Source organism: Pristiophorus japonicus, unplaced genomic scaffold (assembly GCF_044704955.1).
Source record: "Pristiophorus japonicus isolate sPriJap1 unplaced genomic scaffold, sPriJap1.hap1 HAP1_SCAFFOLD_557, whole genome shotgun sequence".
Taxonomy (NCBI): Eukaryota; Metazoa; Chordata; class Chondrichthyes; family Pristiophoridae; genus Pristiophorus; species Pristiophorus japonicus.
Genome location: NW_027254464.1, coordinates 290,661 through 314,058, shown reverse-complemented (window position 1 = coordinate 314,058; position 23,398 = coordinate 290,661). Strand labels below are relative to the sequence as shown.

The following is a 23,398-nucleotide window of genomic DNA, read 5'->3' as shown; positions in this document are numbered from 1 at the left end:
TAGGAATAAATGGGTACTTTTCAGAATGGCAGGCAGTGACTAGTGGGGTACCGCAAGGTTCTGTGCTGGGGCCCCAGCTGTTTACATTGTACATTAATGATTTAGACAAGGGGATTAAATGTAGTATCTCCAAATTTGCGGATGACACTAAGTTGGGTGGCAGTGTGAGCTGTGAGGAGGATGCTATGAGGCTGCAGAGTGACTTGGATAGGTTAGGTGAGTGGGCAAATGGATGGCATATGAAGTATAATGTGGATAAATGTGAGTTTATCCATTTTGGTGGTAAAAACAGAGAGACAAACTATTATCTGAATGGTGACAGATTAGGAAAAGTGGAGGTGCAGCGAGACCTGGGTGTCATGGTACATCAGTCATTGAAGGTTGGCATGCAGGTACAGCAGGCGGTTAAGAACGCAAATGGCATGTTGGCCTTCATAGCGAGAGGATTTGAGTACAGGGACAGGGAGGTGTTGTTGCAGTTGTACAGGGCCTTGGTGAGGCCACACCTGGAGTATTGTGTACAGTTCTGGTCTCCTAACTTGAGGAAGGACATTCTTGCTATTGAGGGAGTGCAGCGAAGGTTCACCAGACTGATTCCCGGGATGGCAGAACTGACATATCAAGAAAGACTGGATCAACTGGGCTTGTATTCACTGGAGTTCAGAAGAATGAGAGGGGATCTCATAGAAACGTTTAAAATTCTGACGGGTTTAGACAGGTTAGATGCAGGAAGAATGTTCCCAATGTTGGGGAAGTCCAGAACCAGGGGTCACAGTCGAAGGATAAGGCGTAAGCCATTTAGGACCGAGATGAGGAGAAACTTCTTCACCCAGAGAGTGGTGAACCTGTGGAATTCTCTACCACAGAAAGTTGTTGAGGCCAATTCACTAAATATATTCAAAAAGGAGTTGGATGTAGTCCTTACTACTAGGGGGATTAAGGGGTATGGCGAGAAAGCAGGAATGGGGTACTGAAGTTGCGTGTTCAGCCATGAACTCATTGAATGGTGGTGCAGGCTCGAATGGCCTACTCCTGCACATATTTTCTATATTTCTATGTTTCTATAATGTAGGAAAGTGTGAGGTTCTGCAGTTTGGCAGAAAAAAATTCGAAGAGCATGTTATTATTTAAATGGAGAAGAATTTGCAGTACACCGGGACCTGGGGAGTCCTGCTGCATGAAACACAAATGGTAAGTATGCAGGTACAGCAAGTGAACAGGAAGGCCAATGGAATCTTGAACTTTATTGCAAAGGGGATGGAGTATAAAAACAAGGAAGTCTTGCTACAGTTATACGGGGTATTGGTGAGGCCACACCTGGAATACTGCGTACAGTTTTAGTTTCCATATCTAAGAAAGGATATACTTGCTTTGGAGGCAGTTCAGAGAAGGTTCACAAGGTTGATTCCGGAGATGAGGGGGTTGACTTATGAGGGAAGGTTGAGTAGGTTGGGCCTCTACTCATTGGAATTCAGACGAATGAGAGGTGATCTTATTGAAACGTATAAGATTATGAGGGAGCTTGACAATGTGGATGCAGAGAGGGTGTTTCCACTGAGATGGGGAGACTTGAAGTAGAGGGCATAATCTTAGAATAAGGGGCCGCCCAGTTAAAACTGAGATGAGGAGGAATGTCTTCCCTCAAAGGGTTGTAAATCTGTGCAATTTGCTGCCTCAGAGAGCTGTGGAAGCTGGCTCATTGAATAAAGTTAAGACAGAGATAGACAATTTCTTAATCGATAATGGAATAAGGGGTTAGGGTGAGCAGGCAGAGAAGTGGACCTGAGTCCATGATCGGCTCAACCATGATCGCATTAAATGGTGGAGCAGACTCGAGGGGCCGTATGCCCTACTCCTGCTATTATTTCTTATGTTCTTATGCTGACTCTGTCTGGGTTCAGTTCTACACTCACTGGTTCCCCTCCCTCCCCTCCCCTGATGGTGCTGACTCTGGCTGGGTTCAGTTCTACACTCACTGGTTCCCCAGCCTCTGCTTCCTTGATGGTGCAGACACTGGCTGGGTTCAGTTCTTCAATCACACGTTTCCCACCCTCTGCTCCCCTAAGGTGCTGACTGTGGCTGGATTCAGTTCTACACTCACTGGTTCCCCTCCCTACGCTCTCCTGAATGAGCTGGATCTGGCCGAGTTCAGTTCTGCACTCACTTGTTCCCCTCCCTCTCCCTCCCCTGATGGTGCTGACTCTGGCTGGGTTCAGTTCTACACTCACTGGTTCCCCTCCCTCTCCTCCCCTGAAGGTGCTGACTCTGGCTGGGTTCAGTTCTACACTCACTGGTTCCCCTCCCTCTCTTCCCCTGATGGTGCTGACTATGTCTGGGTTCAGTTCTACACTCACTGGTTCCCCTCCCTCTCTTCCCCTGATGGTGCTGACTATGTCTGGGTTCAGTTCTACACTCACTGATTCCCCTCCCTCTCCTCCCCTGAAGGTGCTGACTCTGGCTGGGTTCAGTTCTACACTCACTGGTTCCCCTCCCTCTCTTCCCCTGATGGTGCTGACTCTGGCTGGGTTCACACTGGTTCCCTTCCCTCTCCTCCCCTGAAGATGCTGACTCTGGCTGGGTTCAGTTCTACACTCTGGTTCCCCTCCCTTTCCTCCCCTGATGGTGCTGACTCTGGCTGGGTTCAGTTCTACACTCACTGATTCCCCTCCCTCTCCTCCCCTGATGGTGCTGACTGTGGTTAGGTTCAGTTCTGCACTCACTGGTTCCTCTCCCTCTCCTCTCCTGAATGAGCTTGATCTGGCAAGTTCAGTTCTACACTCACTTATTCTCCTCCCTCTCCCATCCTCTGGCTGAGTTTAATTCTACAATAACTGGTTTCCACTCAAGTGCTGGTTAACTTAGATCTGCTCCTGTGTAATGAGATAGGATTAATAAACAATCTCCGAATAAAGGAGTCCCTTGGAATGAGTGATCATAACATGGTTGAATTTCAAATTCAGATGGAGAGCGAGAAATTTGGATCTCAAACCAGCGTTCTAAGCTTAAATGACGGAGACTACATAGGTATGAGGGCAGATTGGGCAAAAGTGGACTGGAAAAATAGATTGAAGTGTAGGATGGTTAAAGTGTAGGGCCAAATTACAGCAAAATTCTAAAGGGGCAAAGTGTGTTCAAAAGACAAGCCTGAAGGTTCTGTGCCTCAATGCGAGGAGTATTCGGAATAAGGTGGACGAATTAACTGCACAGATAGCTGTAAACGGATATGATGTAATTGGCATCACGGAGACATGGCTCCAGGGTGACCAAGGCTGGGAACTCAACATCCAGGGGTATTCAACATTCAGGAAGGATAGATAGAATGGAAAAGGAGGTGGGGTGGCGTTGCTGGTTAAAGAGAAAATTAACGCAATAGTAAGGAAGGACATTAGCTTGGATGATGTGGAATCAGTATGGATGGAGCTATGGAATACCAAAGGGCAGAAACCGCTAGTGGGAGTTATGTAAAGAACACCAAACAGTAGTAGTGAGGTTGGGGACAGCATCAAACAAGAAATTAGGGATGCGTGCAATAAAGGTACAGCAGTTATCATGGGCGATTTTAATCTACATATTGATTGGGCTAACCAAACTGGTAGCAATGCGGTGGAGGAGGATTTCCTGGAGTCTTTTACGGATAGTTTTCTAGACCAATATGTCGAGGAACCAACCAGAGGGCTGGCCATCCTAGACTGGGTGAGGTGTAATGAGAGAGAATTAATTAGCAATCTTGTTGTGCGCGGCCCCTTGGGGATGAGTGACCATAATATGGTAGAATTCTTTATTAAGATGGAGTGACACAATTAAGGTGAAGATAGGCACATTTTTGAGCGATAAGGGACTAAAGGGTTATGGGGAGCGGACGGGGAATTGGAGCCGAGTCCATGATCGGATCAGCCATGATCTTATTGAATGGGGAGCAGGCTCAAGGGGCCAAATGGCCTCCACCTGCTCCTATTTCTTATGTTCTAGAGTTTCCCCTCCACTCCCAGTTTTCACCACCGATTCTGGCTGGGTTCAGTTCTACACTCACTGGTTCCCCTCCCTCTCCTCCCCTGAAGGTGCTGACTCTGGCTGGGTTCAATTCCAGACACTGACATCATTCACATTGTTCCTGCACCAAGATGGCCGCGCATGTGCTGTGCTACTCACTCAATATTGATGGAGGACCGTTGAACCTGACTTCCTATACAAAGATGGCCTCCGTTAGCTAGGGCCTGTGGCCGGGAGAAAGCCCCGAAGCTGCAACCGCTGATATTCCGGTTATTATTTCCGGCTTGCGGCGGGCACCGGTTGTTTATGAAGCATCCCGGGCTCCCTGGTGGTCCATTACTCCGCTCCTTCCCGCTGAAAAGGACACTTCTGAAGAGCCTTTCAAAAACATACTGCCTCCGCCATTACCCACATCGCGCCTGCTCCAAAGCCCACCCACCAGAACCTGCGCCTGCGCACTGAGCTCCTGTAATCTGAGCTGGAATTTAAAACCCTGCACAAATGTTGAATAAAGTATCTGTGTTTCAAACAGTGTTTCGAATATTTGATTGCTCCGTGATCACAGGGCAGGGAGGTATTGCTACAGTTCTACAGGGCCTTGGTGAGGCCACACCTGGAGTATTGTGCACAGTTTTGGTCTCCTAACTTGAGGAAGGACATTCTTGCTATTGAGGGAGTGCAGCGAAGGTTCACCAGACTGATTCCCGGGATGGCGGGACTGACATATCAAGAAAGGCTGGGGGATCAAGGGGTATGGCGAGAAAGCAGGAATGGGGTACTGAGGTTGCATGTTCAGCCATGAACTCATTGAATGGCGGTGCAGGCTCGAAGGGCCGAATGGCCGACTCCTGCATCTATTTTCTATGTTTCTATGTTTCTATGTTTCTACCAGTTGATATTCCATTTTAGTGCTTTTTCTCAATCTAACTTATGTCACTTCTCACCTAGTTTGCCTTCTATCATATCAAACCCCAAACTTGTTCTGGTTGAGGTCCTATGAGACGATTTTAGGGAGCAAGGAGCTAAATTAAAAAGTAGGACCTCAAAGATAGTAATCTCAGGATTGCTACCAATGCCACGTGCTAGTCAGAGTAGGAAGCACAAGGTAGCTCAGATGAATATGTGGCTTGAGCAGTGGTGCAGAAGGGAGGGATTCAAATTTCTGGGATATTGGAACCAGTTCTGGGGAGGTGGGACCAGTACAATTGATCTGCACCTGGGAAGGACCGGAACCAATGTCCCAGGTGGAGTGTTTGCTAGTGCTGTTGGGGAGGGGTTAGACTAATATGGCAGGTGAGGCCTTACTAAGGCCCTGCACAACTGCAGTAAGCCTCCCTGCTCCTATACTCAAATCCCCTAGCTATGAACGCCCACATACCATTTGCCTTCTTCACCACCTGCTGTACCTGCATGCCAACTTTCAATGACTGATGTACCATGATACCCAGGTCTCGTTGCATCTCCCCTTTCCTAATGTGCCGCCATTCAGATAATATTCTGCCTTCATGTTTTTTCCACCAAAGTGGATAAGCTCACATTTATCCACATTATACTGCATCTGCCATGAGTTTGCCCACTCACCTAACCTTTTAAAGTCACCCTGCAGCCTATTAGCGTCCTCCTCACAGCTCACACCACCACCCAGTTTAGTGTCATCTGCAAACTTGGAGATATTACACTCAATTACTTCATCTAAATCATTAATGTATATTGTAAATAGCTGGCATACCAACATTGAGTCCTGCGGCACCCCACTAGTCACTGCCTGCCATTCCGAAAAGGACTCGTTTATCCCGACTCTCTCCTTCTTGTCTGCCAACCAGTTCTCTATCCATGCCAGTACATTACTCCCAATACCATTTGCTTTAATTTTGCACACCAATCTCTTGTGTGGGACCTTGTGAAAAGCCTTTTGAAAGTCCAAATACACCACATCCACGGGTTCTCCCTTGTCCACTTTACCAGTTACATCCTCAAAGAATTCTAGAAGATTTGTTAAGCATGATTTCCCTTTCATAAATCCATGCTGACTTGAACTGATCCTTTTACTGCTTTCCAAATGCGCTGTTAGTTCATCTTTAATAATTTATTCCAACATTTTCGCCACTACTGATGTCAGGCTAACCGGTCTATAATTTCCCGTTTTCTCTCTCCCTCCTTTTTAAAAATGTGGTGTTACTTTAGCTACCCTCCAGTCCATAGGAACTGATCCAGAGTCGATAAACTGTTGGAAAATGATCACCAATGCATCCACTATTTCTAGGGCCACTTCCTTAAATAGCCTGGGATGCAGACTATCAAGCTCCGGGGATTTATCGGCCTTCAATCCCATCAATTTCCCTAACACAATTTCCCACTAATAAGGATTTCCTTCAGCTCCTCCTTCTCGCTTGACCCTTGGTGCGCGAGTATTTCCGGAAGGTTATTGGTGTCTTTCTTTGTGAAGACAGAACCAAAGTATCTGTTCAACTCGTCCGTCCTTTCTTTGTTCCCCATTATAAATTCACCAGAATCTGACTGCACGGGGCCTACGTTTGTCTTCACTAATCTTTTTCTCTTCACATATCTCTCGAAGCTTTTGCAGCCAGTTTTTATGTTCCCAGCAAGCTTCCTCTCAAACTCTATTTTCCGACTCCTAATGAAACCCTTTGTCCTCCTCTGTTGAATTATAAAATTCTCCCAGTCCTGGCATTTGCTGCTTTATCTGACCAGTTTATATGCCTCTTCCTTGGATTGAACACTATATTTAATTTCACTTGTTAGCCACGGTTGAGCCACTTTCCCCGTTTTATTTTTACTCCAGACAGGTATGTACAATTGTTGAAGTTCATCAATGTGATCTTTAAATGTTTGCCATTGCCAAGCCACCATCAACCCTTTAAGTATCATGCACCAGTCTATTCTAGCCTATTCATATCTCATACCATCGAAGTTACCTTTCATAGGAACAGGAGTAGGCCATCTAGCCCCTCGAGCCTGCTCCACCATTCAACAAGATCATGGCTGATCTGAACTCCCACTAGTATTTTCAGCCCTTTGGTATTCCGTAGCTCCATCCATACTGATTCCACATCATCCAAGCTAATGTCCATCCTTACTATTGCGTTAATTTACTCTTTAACCAGCAACGCCACCCCACCTCCTTTTCCATTCTGTCTATCCTTCCTGAATGTTGAATACCCCTGGATGTTGAGTTCCCAGCCTTGGTCACCTTGGAGCCATGTCTCCGTGATGCCAATTACATCATATCTGTCAACAGCTATCTGTGCAGTTAATTCGTCCACCTTATTATGAATACTCCTCGCATTGAGGCACAGAGCCTTCAGGCTTGTCTTTTTAACACACTTTTCCCCTTTAGAATTTTGCTGTAATGTGGCCCTTTTTGCTTTTTGTCTTGGGTTTCTCTGCCCTCCACTTTTACTTTTCTTCTTTCTACTCCTGCATCCTACTCCATTCATCTACACTCACTGATTCCTGGTATTGTTGTTGATGTACAAAATTCTAAATAAATGACACTGCCCTCTAAACAGCAATTAATTACAATTGTTGACATTTACAATGTTTTTGCTTCAGCCCCTATTCTACTTCCCTCTGCCTCCCTGCATAGGTTCCCATCCCCGTAACCCATCCCCAAGAGCACTAGCAAACACTCCCCCAAGGACATTGGTCCCAGTCCTTCCCAGGTGCAGGTCAATTGTACTGGTCCCACCTCCCCCAGAACTGGTTCCAATATCCTAGGAATTTGAATCCCTCCCTTCTGCACCATTGCTCAAGCCACGTATTCATCTGGGTTATCCTGTGTTTCCTACTCTGACTAGCACGTGGCATTATTAGCAATTCTGAGATTACTACCTTTGTGGTCCTACTTTTTAATTTAGCTCCTAGCTCCCTAAATTCGTCTCGTAGGGCCTCAAACAGAACAAGTTTGGTGTTTGATATGATAGAAGGCAAACAAGGTGAGAAGCGACATAAGTTAGATTAAGAAAAAGCACTAAAATGGAACATCAATTGGTCTCCTGTGATCACGGAGCAATCAAATATTTGAAACACAGATAATTTATTCAAAATTTATGCAGGGTATTAATTTCCAGCTCAGATATAGGGGTTATTATGATCATCAGAAACGAACAAGAGCTGCCAGAATGAACATGGTTCAATACCCAATGCAATCACAGTAAATCCTGTTCTATTCACAAATGCAGCCTTTCTCCTCAGCCCATTTAAAACTGAGATGAGGAGGAATTTCTTTTCTCAGAGGGTTGTAAATCTGTGGAATTCTCTGCCCCAGAGAGCAGTGGCGGCTGATTCATTGAATATATTTAAGGCGGAGATAGACAGATTTTTGAGCGATAAGGGAGTAAAGGGCTCTGGGGAGCCTGGGAAGTGGAGCTGACTCTATGATCAGATCAGCTATAATCTTATTGAATGGGGAGCAGGCTCGGGAGGCCGGAGGGCCGACTCCTGCTCCTATTTCTCATGGTCTTATGTACCCAGCATACCGCGCGGGGAAGAATGTGCTGCACCCAGACTACGGGAGCTCAGTGCGCAGGCGCGGGTCCTGGCGGTAGGTGTGGGGCCTTAGGAGCATGCGCGGTGCGGGTAATGGCGAAGGCAACACGTTTTGGACAGGCTGTTGAGAAGTGTCCTTTTCAGCGGGATGGAGCGGAGTAATGAACCAGCGGAGAGCCGGAGAGGCTTCATAAACAACCGGTGCCCGCCGCAAGCCCGGAATAATAACCGGAATATCGTCGGTTGCAGCTTCGGGGCTTTCTCCCGGTCACAGGCCCAGGTTAACGGCGGCCATGTTTGTGTAGGAAGTCAGGTTCAACGGTCCGCCATCGATATTCAGTGAGTAGCACAGCACATGCGCAGCCATGTTGGTGCAGGAACAAAGTGAATGATGTCAGTGTCTGGAACTGAACCCAGCCAGAGTCAGCACCTTCAGGGGAGGAGAACCAGTGAGTGGGGAACTCAACGCAGCCAGAATCGGTGGTGAAAACTGGGAGTGGAGGGGAAACTCTTGAACATAAGAAAAAGGAGCATTTGAAACCCTTGAGTCTGCTCCCCATTCAATAAGATCATGGCTGATCCGATCATGGACTCGGCTCCAATTCCCCATCTGCTCCACATAACCCTCTACTCCCTTATCGCTCAAAAATGTGTCATTCTCCATCTTAATAAAGAATTCTACCATATTATGCTCAATCTTCCCCAACGGGCCTCGCACAACAAGATTGCTAATTAGTCCTCTCTCATTACACATCATTCAGTCTCGGATGGCCAGCCCTCTGGTTGGTTCCTCGACATATTGGTCTAGAAAACCATCTGTAAAAGATTCCAGGAAATCCTCCTCCACCGCATTGCAACCAGTTTGGTTAGCCCAATCAATATGTAGATTAAAATCGCTCATGATAATTGCTGTACCTTTATTGCACGCATCCCTAATTTCTTGTTTGATGCTGTCCCCAACCTCACTACTACTGTTTGGTGTTCTTTACATAACTCCCACTAGCATTTTCTGCCCTTTGGTATTCCGTAGCTCCATCCATACTAATTCCACATCATCCAAGCTAATGTCCTTCCTTACTATTGCGTTAATTTTCTCTTTAACCAGCAACGCCACCCCACCTCCTTTTCCATTCTATCTATCCTTCCTGAATGTTGAATACCCCTGGATGTTGAGTTCCCAGCCTTGGTCACCCGAGAGCCATGTCTCCGTGATGTCAATTACATCATATCCATTAACAGCTATCTGCACAGTTAATCCGTCCACCTTATTCCGAATACTCGTCGCGTGAGGCACAGAGCCTTCAGGCTTGTCTTTTGAACACACTTTGCCCCTTTAGAATTTTGCTGTAATTTGGCCCTACAATTTAACCGTCCTACACTTTAATCTATTTTCCCAGTCCACCTTTGCCCAATCTGCCTTCATACCTATGTAGTCTCCATCATTTAAGCTTAGAACGCTGGTTTGAAATCCAAATTTCTCGCTCTCCATATCAATTTGAAATTCAACCATGCTATGATCACTCATTCCAAGGTGCTCCTTTATTCGGAGATTGTTTATTAATCCTATCTCATTACACAGGACCAGATCTAAGTTAGCCAGCACTTCAGAGGAGGAGAGGGAGAGGAAACCAGTTATTGTAGAATTAAACCCAGCCAGAGTCAGCACCATCAGGGGAGGGGAACCAGTGAGTGCAGAACTGAATCCAGCCACAGTCAGCACCTTTAGGGAGCAGAGGATGGGAAAGTGTGATTGAAGAACTGAACCCAGCCAGTGTCCACCATCAAGGAAGCAGAGGCTGGGGAACCAGTGAGTGTAGAACTGAACCCAGCCAGAGTCAGCACCATCAGGGGAGGGGAGGAGGGGAACCAGTGAGTGCAGAACTGAACCCAGACAGAGTCAGCATAAGAATATAAGAAATAATAGCAGGAGTAGGCCATATGGCCCCTCGAGTCTGCTCCACTATTTAATACGATCATGGTTGAGCCGATCATGGACTCAGGTCCACTTCTCTGTCTGCTCCCCCTAACCCCTTATTCCCTTATCAGTTAAGAAATTGTCTATCTCTGTCTTAAATTTATTCAATGACCCAGCTTCCACAGCTCTCTGAGGCAGCAAATTGCACAGATTTACATCCCTTTGAGGGAAGAAATTTCTCCTCATCTCAGTTTTAAATGGGCGGCCTCTTATTCTAAGATTATGCCCTCTAGTTCTAGTCTCCCCTATCAGTTGAAACATTCTCTCTGCATCCACCTTGTCAAGCCCCCTCATAATCTTATACGTTTCAATAAGATCTCTTCTCATTCGTCTGAATTCCAATGAGTAGAGGCCCAACCTTCTGAACCTTTCCTCATAAGTTAACCCCCTCATCTCCGGAATCAACCTTGTGAACATTTCTCCTTCCACTTTCAAAGGCCGATGATATTCAGATCCTGATGAATGGAGTGACCGTGTCAGATCTTGATGTGATGTGATGTTTGGTTTGTGTTTCCTGTCTGAAAATCTCCCCTTCTAATATTCTGTAAAAGGAGATAACAAAACTCATCGCTGTCAGTACAAGACAGAAATTCAGGATAGACACATCTAGTTTCCATGGAATATTCTTTCCTCTCTTGTTCTTCCAAAGCTGTAAATCCCTGTCCCACACATTGTCCCCCTTGTTGTGCTGAAATCCAAACCTATCTCACATTTCTAGACCGTTTCTCCTCCACTCCCATTTTTCACCACCAATTCTGGCTGGGTTCAGGTCTACACTCACTGGTTCCCATCCCTCTCCACCCCTGAAGGTGCTGACTCTGTCTGGGTTCAGTTCTACCCTCACTGGTTCCCCTCCCTCTCCACCCCTGAAGGTGCTGACTATGGCTGGACCCAGTTCCACATTCACTGGTTTCCCTCCCTCTCGTCCCCTAAAAGTGCAAGCATATCCTTTCTTAGATATGGAAACCAAAACTGTACTCAGTATTCCAGGTGTGGCCTCACCAATACCCCGTATAACTGTAGCAATACTTCAATGTTTTTATACTCCATCCTCTTTGCAATAAAGGTCAAGATTCCATTGGCCTTCCTGTTCACTTGCTGTACCTGCATACTAATGTTTCATGCAGCAGGACTCCCCAGGTCCCGTTGTACTGCACATTTTTCTCCATTTAAATAATAACATGCTCTTCAAATTTTTTTCTACCAAACTGCATAACCTCACACTTTCCAACATTATACTCCATCTGCCAAATTTTTGCCCACTCACTTAGCCTGTCTATGTCTTTTTTCAGGTTTTTTGTGTCCTCCTCGCACATTGCATTTCCTCCCATCTTGGCTACATTACACTCAGTCCCTTCATCCAATTCGTTCATCTAGATTGTAAATAGTTGGGGTCCCAACACTGATTCCTGCAGCACCCCACTAGTTACTGATTGCCAACCCGAGAATTTATCCCGAATCTCTGTTTTGTTTTACTTAACCAATCCTCCATTCATGCGAATATATTACCCCCCAACCCCGTGAACTTTTATCTTGTGCGGTAACCTTTTATGTGGCACCTTGTCAAATATCTTCTGTAAGTCCAAATACACCACATCCACTGGTTTCCCTTCATTCACCCTGTTCCTCAAAGCTAGAGTCAGCACTTTTAGGGGACGAGAGGGAGGGAAACCAGTGAATGTGGAACTGGGTCCAGCCATAGTCAGCACCTTCAGGGGTGGAGAGGGAGGGGAACCAGTGAGGGTAGAACTGAACCCAGACAGAGTCAGCACCTTCAGGGGTGGAGAGGGATGGGAACCAGTGAGTGTAGACCTGAACCCAGCCAGAATTGGTGGTGAAAAATGGGAGTGGAGGAGAAACGGTCTAGAAATGTGAGATAGGTTTGGATTTCAGCACAACAAGGGGGACAATGTGTGGGACAGGGATTTACAGCTTTGGAAGAAAAAGAGAGGAAAGAATATTCCATGGAAACTAGATGTGTCTATCCTGAATTTCTGTCTTGTACTGACAGCGATGAGTTTTGTTATCTCCTTTTACAGAATATTAGAAGGGGAGATTTTCAGACAGGAAACACAAACCAAACATCACATCACATCAAGATCTGACACGGTCACTCCATTCATCAGGACCTGAATATCATCGGCCTTTGAAAGTGGAAGGAGAAATGTTTGTCTGTTCTCTCTGTGGGAAAAGATTTCAAACATCAGTGTGACTGGAAAAGCACCGAGACACACACACCTGAGTGAGTGTTCCAGTGCACTGCCTGTGGAAAGAGCTTTAACCAGTTACACAGCCTGAAAAATCATCGCACCATTCACAGTGCGGAGAAACTGTAAACGTGTTGTGTGCGTGGGCGAGGCTTCAACCCATCGTCCAACCATGGAGAGTCACAAGGATACGCGCACCTTGGAGAAACCGTGGGAATGTGGTGACTGTGGGAAGGTATTCAGATCACCGTCGGAGCTGGAAATTCATCGACGCAGTCACACTGGGGAGAGGCCGTTCACCTGCTCAGAGTGTGGGAAGGGATTCACTGGGTCATCCCAACTTGTAGCTCACCGGCGAGCTCACACCGATGAGAGACCGTTCACCTGCTCTGAGTGTGGGAAGGGATTCACATGTTCATCCATCCTGCGGATACACCAGCGAGTTCACACTGGAGAGAGGCCATTCACCTGCTCTGAGTGTGGGAAGAGATTTACTCAGTCATCCCACCTGCTGACACACCAGCGAGTTCACACTGGGGAGAGACCATTCACCTGCCCTGAGTGTGGGAAGGGATTCACTCGATCATCCAACCTGCTGACACACCAGCGAGTTCACACTGGGGAGAGGCCATTCACCTGCTCAAAGTGTGGGAAGGGATTCACTACATCATCCAACCTACTGACACACCAGCGACTTCACACTGGGGAGAGACCGTTCACCTGCCCTGAGTGTGGGAAAGGATTCAATGTGTCACACAACCTTGTAAATCACCAGCGAGTTCACACTGGGGAGAGGCCGTTCACCTGCTCTGAGTGTGGGAAAGGATTCATATGTTCATCCCAACTGCTGAAACACCAGCGAGTTCACACTGGGGAGAGGCCGTTCACCTGCTCTGAGTGTGGGAAGCGATTCACTTGTTCATCCCAACTGCTGAAACATCAGCGAGTTCACTCTGGGGAGAGGCCGTTCACCTGCTCTGAGTGTGGGAAGGGATTCACTCAGTCATCTGACTTGCTGAAACACCAGCGAGTTCACACTGGGGAGAGGCCGTTCACCTGCTCTGAGTGTGGGAAGGGATTAATTCGGTCATCCACCCTGCTGATACACATGCGAGTTCACAAGTGACTGCAGGGGTTGGAATCTGCTGTTATTGCTGCTGTTAATCACATCCCGACTGAACCATGTTCATTCTGACAGTTGGGGTTTGTTTCTGCTGATGTTAATAACCCTATAACTGGGCTGGACTTTAATATTCTGGATATATTGCTGATTGTGTTCTTGGGGCTACAGTGTCCATTTATGAAACGCTGTGGGTTATCTTTCCCCTTAATTCAGCAACTCTCAACAGAAAGTTAGTTTGCAATAAAATTATGAACTTTTACTTTAATCCTAAATTGATTTTTGGTACAAAATCTGCAATAGTGTGTGAAAGTTTCTACTGAATAAAATGTCCAAGTAGAAAGAGCTTGCTGACAATTCTTATTGACTTGCACATTACACACAGTGGCCCCTCCATTATCCACCAGAAAGAAGGGGAATGGGAATTGGTGGGGAATCCGTGTCCCTAAATGTTGCCCCTCCCATCTGGTGTAGCAATCCCCTACTTTCATACTCCACCCCCCTTGCAATAAAGGCCAGCATTCCATTTGCCTTCCTGATTACTTGCTGTACTTCCATACTAACTTTTTGAGTTTCAGGTACAAGAAACTCCAGATCCCTCTGTACCACAGCATTTTGCAATAGTCCTCATTTAAATAATCATTTTGTTTTATCTTTTTTCTACCAAAGGGGATAACCTGACATTTTACCACGTTATAGTCCAACTGCCAGATTTTTGCTCGCTCACAGAAACATAGAAAATAGGTGCAGGAGTAGGCCATTCAGCCCTTCGAGCCTGCACCACCATTCAATGCTTTCTCCCCATACCCCTTGATCCCTTTAGCTGTAAGTGCCACATCTAATCCCCTGTTGAATATATCTAACGAACTGGCCTCAACAACTTTCTGTGGTAGAGAATTCCACAGGTTCACAATTCTCTTAGTGAAGAAGTTTCTTCTTATCTCAGTCTTAATTGGCTTACCCCTTATCCTTAGATTGTGACTCCTGGTTCTGGACTTCCTGAACATCCGGAACATTCTTCCTGCATCTAACCTGTCAAATCCCGTCAGAATTTTATATGTTTTCATGAGATCCCCTCTCATTCTTCTAAATTCCAGTGAATATAAGCCTAGTCGATCCAGTCTTTCTTCATATGTCAGTCCTGCCATCCCAGGAATCAGTCTGGTGAACCTTCGCTGCACTCCTTCAATAGCAAGAATGTCCATACTCAGACTAGGAGACCAAAACTACACAATATTCAAGGTGTGGCCTCACCAAGGCCCTGTAGAACTGCAGTAAGACCTCACTGCTATACTCAAATCCTCTCGCTATGAAGGCCAACATGCCATTTGCCTTCTTCACTGCCTGCTGTACCTGCATGCCAACTTTCAATGACTGATGTACCATGACACCCAGGTCTCGATGCACCTCCCCTTTTCCTAATCTGTCACCACAGATAATATTCTGCCTTCATGTTTTTGCCACCAAAGTGGATAACCTCACATTTATCTACATCATACTGCATCTGCCATGCATTTGCCCACTCATGCAACCTGTCCAAGCCACCCTACAACCTCTTAGTATCCTCCTCACAGCTCACACTGCCACCCAGCTTAGTGTCATCTGCAAACTTGGAGAGATTACATTCAATTCCTTCATCTAAATCATTAATGTATATTGTAAATAGCTGAGGTCCCAGCACTGAACCTTGCGGTACCTCACTAGTCACTATCTGCCATTCTGAAAAGGACCCATTTATGCCTACTCTTTGCTTCCTGTCTGCCAACCACGTCAATACATTACCCCCAATACCATGTGCTTTAATTTTGCACACTAATCTCTTTTGTGGGACCTTGTCAAAAGCTTTTTGAAAGTCCAAATACACCACATCTACTGGTTCTCCCTTGACCACCCTTTCATAAATCCATGCTGACTTGGACCGATCCTGTCACTGCTTTCCAAATGCGCTGCTATTACATCTTTAATAATTGATTCCAACATTTTCCCCACTACTGATGTCAGGCTAACCGATCTATAATTCCCTGTTTTCTCTCTCCCTTGTAAAAAAAAGTGTTATTACACTCGCTACCCTTAAATCCATAGGAACTGATTCAGAGTCGATAGAATGATGGAAAATGACCACCAATGCATCCACTATTTCGAGAGCCATTTCCTTAAGTACTCTGAGATGCAGACTATCAGGCCCTGGGGATTTATCGGCCTTCAATCCCACCAATTTCCATCACAAAATGTCCTGACTAATCAGGATTTCCTTCAGTTCCCCCTTCTCGCTAGACCCTCGGGCCCCTAATATTTTTGAAAGGTTATTTGTGTCTTCCTTAGTGAAGATAGACCAAAGTATTTGTTCAATTGGTCTGCCATTTCTTTGTTCCCCATTATAAATTCACCTGATTCTGACTAGAAGCAACCTATGTTTGTTTTCAATAATCTTTTTCTCTTCACATATCTATAGAAGCTTTTGCAGTCAGTTTTTATGTATTCTGCAAGCTTCCTCTCATACTCTATTCCTTCTCTCAGATGTTGCCTGAACTGCTGAGATTTCCAGCAGTTTGTTATTATTTCAGATTTCAGCATCTGCAGTATTTTGCTTTTGTATTAGGAAAGAAAGACTTGTATTGATATAGCGCCTTTCATGTCCACCAAACGTCTCAAAACAGCCAATGAAGTACTTTTGGAGTGTAGTCACTGTTGTAATGTGGAAAACGCAGCAGCCAATTTGAACACAGCAAGCTCCCACAAACAGCAATGTGATAAATGACAGGATATCCTGTCCGTGTTATATTGGAAGATCGGGATATGTTATGGCAGGTCGGGGCCATAAAAGGAGCAGCGTGTGGCCCAGGGAACAGCGTGGAGGCATGCAGCTTCAGGGAGCAGCGCGAGCTGCAAAGGCAGCAAAGAGTGACGTCATCAAGGTCCAGGTTGATGATTGGACCGTGGGTCGGTGCAGCAGGAGCGGTGAGGTTGGGGCGAAGGAGCGGCGAGAGACTGTGGAGGGACGTGATTGGGGCCCAGGAGAGGTGTGAGTTCGGGGCCAGGGGCCCAGGGGCAGCACGGGCCAGCCCACACTGCAATATGTGTGTGCACTAGATCCATGCAACAGAGCTGGTCTTCAGTCGTCCTGGTTAATCCTTGCCACTGGACCAAGACCTAGCTCTGTCAAGCCCGTGTGGTGGCTTCTGTGCAACAGCCACCACACATTAAAAAAATCCATGCACAGGCATCTTCCTCCCTTCAGGATGTAGTTCGGGACCTGGAATATTAGGTCCTTTATTGAAACACCTGTGAACTCATCCTTTTTTGGCATGGAAGCAAGTCATCCTCGTTTCGAGGGATTGCCTATGATGATGATTTTCCCACCTCCGAATAAAACCCTTTGTCCTCCTCTACTGAGTTCTAAATTTCTCCCAGTCCTCCGGTGTGCTGCTTTTTCTGTCTAATTTATATGCCTCTTCTTTGGATTTAACACTATCCCTAATTTCCTTTGTTAGCCACGGTTGAGCCACCTTTCCCGTTTTATTTTTACACCAGACAAGGATACAATTGTTGAAGTTCATCCATGTGATCTTTAAATGTCCGCCATTGCCTATCCACCGTCAACCTTTTAAGTATCATTCACCAGTCTATCCTAGCCAATTCATGTCTCATACCATCGAAGGTACCTTTCTGAAAGTTCAGGACACTAGTCTTTGAATTAACTGTGTCACTATCCATTCTAATGAAGAATTCTACCATATTAATGTCACTCTTCCCCAAGGGGCCTCGCACAACAAGATTGCTAATTGATCCTCTCTCATTACACAACACCCAGTCTAGGATGGCCAGCTCTCCAGTTGGATCCTTGACATATTGGTCGAGAAAACCATCCCTTATACACTCCAGGCAATCCTCCTCCACTGTATTGCTACCAGTTTGGTTAGCCCAATCTATATGTAGATTAAAATCACTCATGATAACTGCTGTACCTTTATTGCACGCATCCCTAATTTCCTGTTTGATGCCATACCCAACCTCCCAACTACTGTTTGGTGGTCTGTACACAAGACCCACTCGCGTTTTCTGCCCTTTGATGTTCTGCACCTCTACCGATACAGATTCCATATCATCCAAGCTAATATCCTTCTTACTATTGCGTTAATCTCCTCTTTAACTAGCAACACTACCCCACCTCCTTTTCCTTTCTGTCTATCCTTCCTGAATATTGAATACCCCTCGATGTTGAGTTACCAGCCTTGGTCACCCTGAAGCCATGTCTCCGTAATCCCAATTACATCATATCCGTTAACAGCTATCTGCACCTTATTATGAATGCTCCTCACATTGAGACACAGTCTTCAGGCTTGTTTTTTTAACACTCTTTGTGCTTTTAGAATTATGTTGTAATGTGGCCCTTTTTGATTTTTGCCTTTGATTTCTCTGCCGTCCACTTTTCCCTATCTACTTTCTACCTTTTGCTTCTGCCCCCATTTTACTTCCCTTTGTCTCCCTGCATAGGTTCCCATCTCCCTGCTGTATTAGTTTAAACCCACCCCAACAGCACTAGCAAACACTCCCCCTAGGACATCAGTTCCGGTCCTGCCCAGGTGCAGACCGGTTGTATTGGTCCCACCTCCCCCAGAACCGGTTCCAATGTCCCAGGAATTTAAATCCCTCCCTCTTGCACCATTCCTCAAGAAACTTATTCATCTTAACTATCCTGCTATTTCTACTCTGACTAGCATGTGGCACTGGTAACAATCCTGAGATTACTACCTTTGAGGTCCTATTTTTTAATTTAACTCCTAGCTCCCTAAATTTAGCTTGTTGGACCTCATCCCATTTTTTTACCTATATCGTTGGTACCTCATTATCCTATCCATAACCCTTTCTAGATTATTTGCATCTTCCTCACAACTTGGTTTCCCACCTATCTTTGTATCATCAGCAAATTTGACTGTGTTACACTTGGTCCCTTCATCCAAGTCATTAATATAAATTGTAAATAGTTGAGGTCCCAGCACTGATCCCTGCAGCACATCACTAGTTACAATTTGCCAACCAGAAAACGACCCATTTATACCGACTCTCTGTTTTCTGTTACTTAGCCAATCCTCTATCCATTCTGATATATTACCCCCAATCCCGTGAGCTCTTAGCTTGTGCAGTAACCTTTTGTGTGGCACCTTATCGAATGCTTTCTGGAAATGCAAATATACAACTTCAACTGGTATTCCTTTATGCACTCTGCTCATTACATCGCCAAGCAACTCCAGCAAATTTATTAACCATGATTTCCCTTTCATAAAACCATGCTGACTCTGCTTGACTGCAACATGATTTTCTAAATGTCCTGCTACTAATTCCTTAATGATGGATTCCAGTATTTTCCCAATGACCGATGGTAGGCTAACTGGTCTATGGTTTCCTGATCTCTGCCTCCCTCCTTACTTGAATATGGGTCTTACATTTGCAGTTTTCCAGTCTGCTGGGACCTCTCCAGAATTCAGGTAATTTTGGTAGATTACAACCAGTACATCCACTATCTTTGCAGCCACTTCTTTTAAGACCTTAGGATGCATGCCATCAGGTCCAGGGGATTTGTCCACCTTTAGTCCCATTTGTTTGCTGAGTACTTTATCTCTAGTGATAATGACTGTTTTAAGTCCCCCCTCACCACCGCAATAGCTCCTTGATTATGGAATATTTTTAGTGTCCTCTACCGTGAAGAAGAATACAAAATATTTGTTCAAAATCTCTGCCATTTCCGTGTTTCCCGTTATTAATTCTTCAGTCTCATCCTCGAAGGGACCAATGTTTACTTTAGCTACTCATTTCCTTTTTATATACCTGTCGATGCTCTTACTGTCTGTTTTTATATTTCTTGCTAGTTTGTTCTTATGCTATCTTTTCTGTCTTTATCATTTTTTTGTCGTCCTTTGCTGCTTTCTAAAAAATTCCCAATCTTCTGGCCTTCCACTGTCTTTTACAACATTATATCAGACAGGATGGGATTGGTGTCAGTGACTGGGGTGGGTTTATATCAGACAGGAGGGGATTGGTGTCAGTGACTGTGGGGTTGGTTTACATCAGACAGGAGGGGATTGGTGTCAGTGACTGTGGGGTTGGTTTATATCAGACAGGAGGGGATTGGTGTCAGTGACTGTGAGGTTGGTTTATATCAGACAGGAAGGGATTGGTGTCAGTGACTGTGGGGTTGGTTTATATCAGACAGGAGAGGATTGGTGTCAGTGACTGTGGGGTTATTTTTTTCAGACAGGAGAGAATTGGTGACATGGAATCATTGCAGTTTATGACACAGAATGAGGCCATTCGGCCCATCATGTCTGTGCGGCCGAAAAAGAGCTATCCAGCCTAATCCCACTTTCCAGCTCTTGGTCCGTAGCCCTGTAGGTTAACGCACTTCCAGTGCATATCCAAGTACTTTTGTAAATGCGATGACGGTTTCTGCCTCTACTATTCTTTCAGGCAGTAAGTTCCAGACTCCCATCTCCTTCTGCAGGTTATGCTAGAAGTGTGTAAAACACAAGTTAGGACACAGCTGGAGTACTCACACAGTTCTGGTCATTACATTACCCTATTGGGCCAGCCCTTGCTCACCCTATTGAGCCAGCCCGGGCTCATCCTATTGGGCCAGCATGGGCTCACCCTATTGAACCAACATGGGCTCACTCTATTGGGCCAGCAGAGAAAATCAGCAGCTCATTTAGTTTATTCTCACTCTGCGCACAGTGGGGGCAGAACTGAACCCAACCTTGTAAGCTGGCAATGCATCGTTTCGGTCACACTGGGGAGAGGCTGTTCACCTGCTCTGAGTGTGGGAAGGGATTCACTCATTTATCCGACCTGCTGAGACACCAGCGAGTTCACAAGTGACTGCAGGGGTTGGTTTCTACTGTTATTGCTGCTGTTAATCACATCCTAACTGAATCATGTTCATTCTGTCAGTTGGGGATTGTTTCTGCTGATGTTAATAACCCCTATAACTGGGCTGGAGTTTAATATTTTGATATTTCAAATAACAGAGTGTGTCGATATTTGATGACTCCAAAATAAGAGACGAATTGACATCCTGTTACTGACTGCTCCATTTTGTGCCGTATCTCCTCTCTAACTCTGGATTATTTCAGTTCTTATACCTTCGGTTACTCTGAGGGGCAAGTCCCAGTTTCCCATACCTTCCAGAGTGCCTCTCCTAGCCTTGGTATCCAGGGAAGGTGTTGGTAACACGCCCAGGATCACTAAACATAAAACCCAGTCTGTTAATCACCTTCAGGTACTGGACGTAGCGTGTGCCCCACAGCATCTCTCTCACCTTCAATGTGTGAATGGAGCATCACGCCTGCAAACCTGGTTTCAATTTGTATTTGAATCCACTCAGCAAACATATTTTTTAAAATACGTACATGTAAACCAATAACATCAAATAATTGGCAAAGATTTAGAGTCAACAAGATGAATAAGTAAACACATTACGGCCCAAAAAAACAGCTCTATATTTACAGGAGAAAGTCTGTTATCTAATTCCTCAACTGTCTATTGGTGAGATGAGTGACTGAATCACTTTCCACGTGCAACAGAATCCATTCCCACTGTCCCCACATTTACAGTGTTGAGTCAGGTGGGTACACGAGTCTCACAGGCTGAACGATTGGTTGAAGGTGCATCCATACACACAACATGTGTCCTGTTTCTCCCCACTGTGATTGGTGTTTTTACAAAAGCTGATGATAAGGTGATCTTGATTAATCCGGGAATCTGTCAAATCTTGACGCAATGTTTGGTTTGAGTTTCCCAGCGGCAGATCCTCCCCTTCTAATACCCTGCAAATAAATGGTGCTTACAAATATTGTTACTTTAAATACAGGATAGAAATTCAGAACAGACAATTCTAGATTCTACACAACATTCTGTCCCCTCCTGTCCCTCCTAAGCTGTAAATTCCTTATTCTAGACACTCTCCCTCCATCCTCACTGTCTAAATTAAACATTCCTTTCATCGTCTGAGATTTATTATCTCCAGAAAATGCTGAATCTGGTTGTGTGCAATTCCACAGACATTAGTTAACCTCTACTGCCTCACCGTCAGTCGACTCGATGGGTGCCAGCAGGATTTCCACTGTGGTAGGCATCACAGCCTCAAATCCTGTCCTCAAATGACATCCACGCACTTCCCAGTTGAGGTCACTGGATCGGTATGAACAGTAGGGACACTGACTGATTTTTACTCATATTTAGCCCAGTGGTACTGAGGACAATTTTAATCCCTGAACTGCTGCCTTGGCTGAGATCAACTCACAGACCAGATCATGAATCGAACTTGGGAACTTCCCAGTCAGTATTGCAGTGTTCTAAAATTTGGGGGGTTGGGGGAGGGTTGGAACAGAATATTTTGAAACAAATTTGACTCCGCCTTTAACCAACACCTTCGTCACACTGCACAATTCTGAAATCTTTCCAAATTATGCAAGTGGATCATCAAACACAGTGAGACATTTTAGAAAGGCTCAAGTCACTGAAATAGACAGCTTTACAATCACTGCACAGTACAGAAAGGAGCGACTGTTGATGGGAGCTGTGTTAGTGAAGTCCTCTGACAACCCAAGATAAACTGGACTGTCCTTTTAACTATAATGAGGCAGAGAAAGGGGAGTCCCTGTCCCTGAAAATATCTGCCCCATTCCCCCAGGCAGTGGGAGGAGGAACAGCGCGCGGTCTCTTTATATCCTGATCCACCAAGCACCACCGGATGGGCTAAAGATCATAGAATGTTGATTGCATCAGGTTACACAGAACAGCTGAAATGAGCACACAAAATCTATATATATATCATAGCATATATATATATATATATATATAGCATATTTTTTTTCTTTATATATAGTGTTTGTGTATACAGAGCACATAATTTTTAATGTTTGCTAGTCAATTCCAGAGATAAATTATCTTCACCAATTATTTTCCAGCATTTTATTTCCAATGTAATTGCAGACTGTTTAATACCTTTACTATTTATTGATAACCCATTACCTTGTGTGGTCTTGTTTAGAAAGTGATGTCACACTGACCATTCCGTTACCAAGGTGACCATGTCTGTCCGCAGTATTCAGTGGGAAAGGGGATTAAATCACACCGAGGATAATGAGGAGCCCCCCACCAGTCTCTGAGCTTTATTGTCCAGTGATCACCTCACCATCACACAGAAGCTCCTGATATTTACCTCCAGTGTGGATCATTGGTCGATGTGATGGGCAAAATGAAATTGTATGTGTGAAATAGGGGTTGGGGTGAAGGAGGGTTTGATGTGAGGGGGCTTGGGGTGAGGGGGGTTGCAGAGTAGGAGTGAGGGGGGTTGGGGTGAGGGGGGTTGGGGCGAGGGGGTGAAGGAGGGGTTGGGGTGAGGGGGGTTGGAGTGAGGGGGGTTGGGGTGAGCGGGTGAAGGTTGGGGTGAGGTGGTGAAGGAGAGGTTGGGGTGAGGGGGTGAAGGGGGGAGTTGGGGTGAGGGGAGTTGGGGTGAGGGGAGTTGGGGTGAGGGATTAAAGGAGGGGTTGGGGTGAGGGGAGTTGGGGTGAGGGAGTGAAGGAGGGGTTGGGGTGAGGG

General features: G+C 45.5%; 1 protein-coding gene and 1 pseudogene across 1 annotated transcript in view; one reads left to right on the top strand and one right to left on the bottom strand.

Moving 5' to 3' along the window:
* Positions 1–23,398, bottom strand: part of LOC139254513 (zinc finger protein 585A-like) — a 101,984-nt gene that overhangs the window by 3,165 nt on the left and 75,421 nt on the right. The gene's annotated exons all lie outside the window — the stretch shown is intronic.
* LOC139254511 (zinc finger protein 850-like) overlaps positions 8,659–23,398 on the top strand; it is a 73,137-nt pseudogene continuing 58,397 nt past the window's right edge.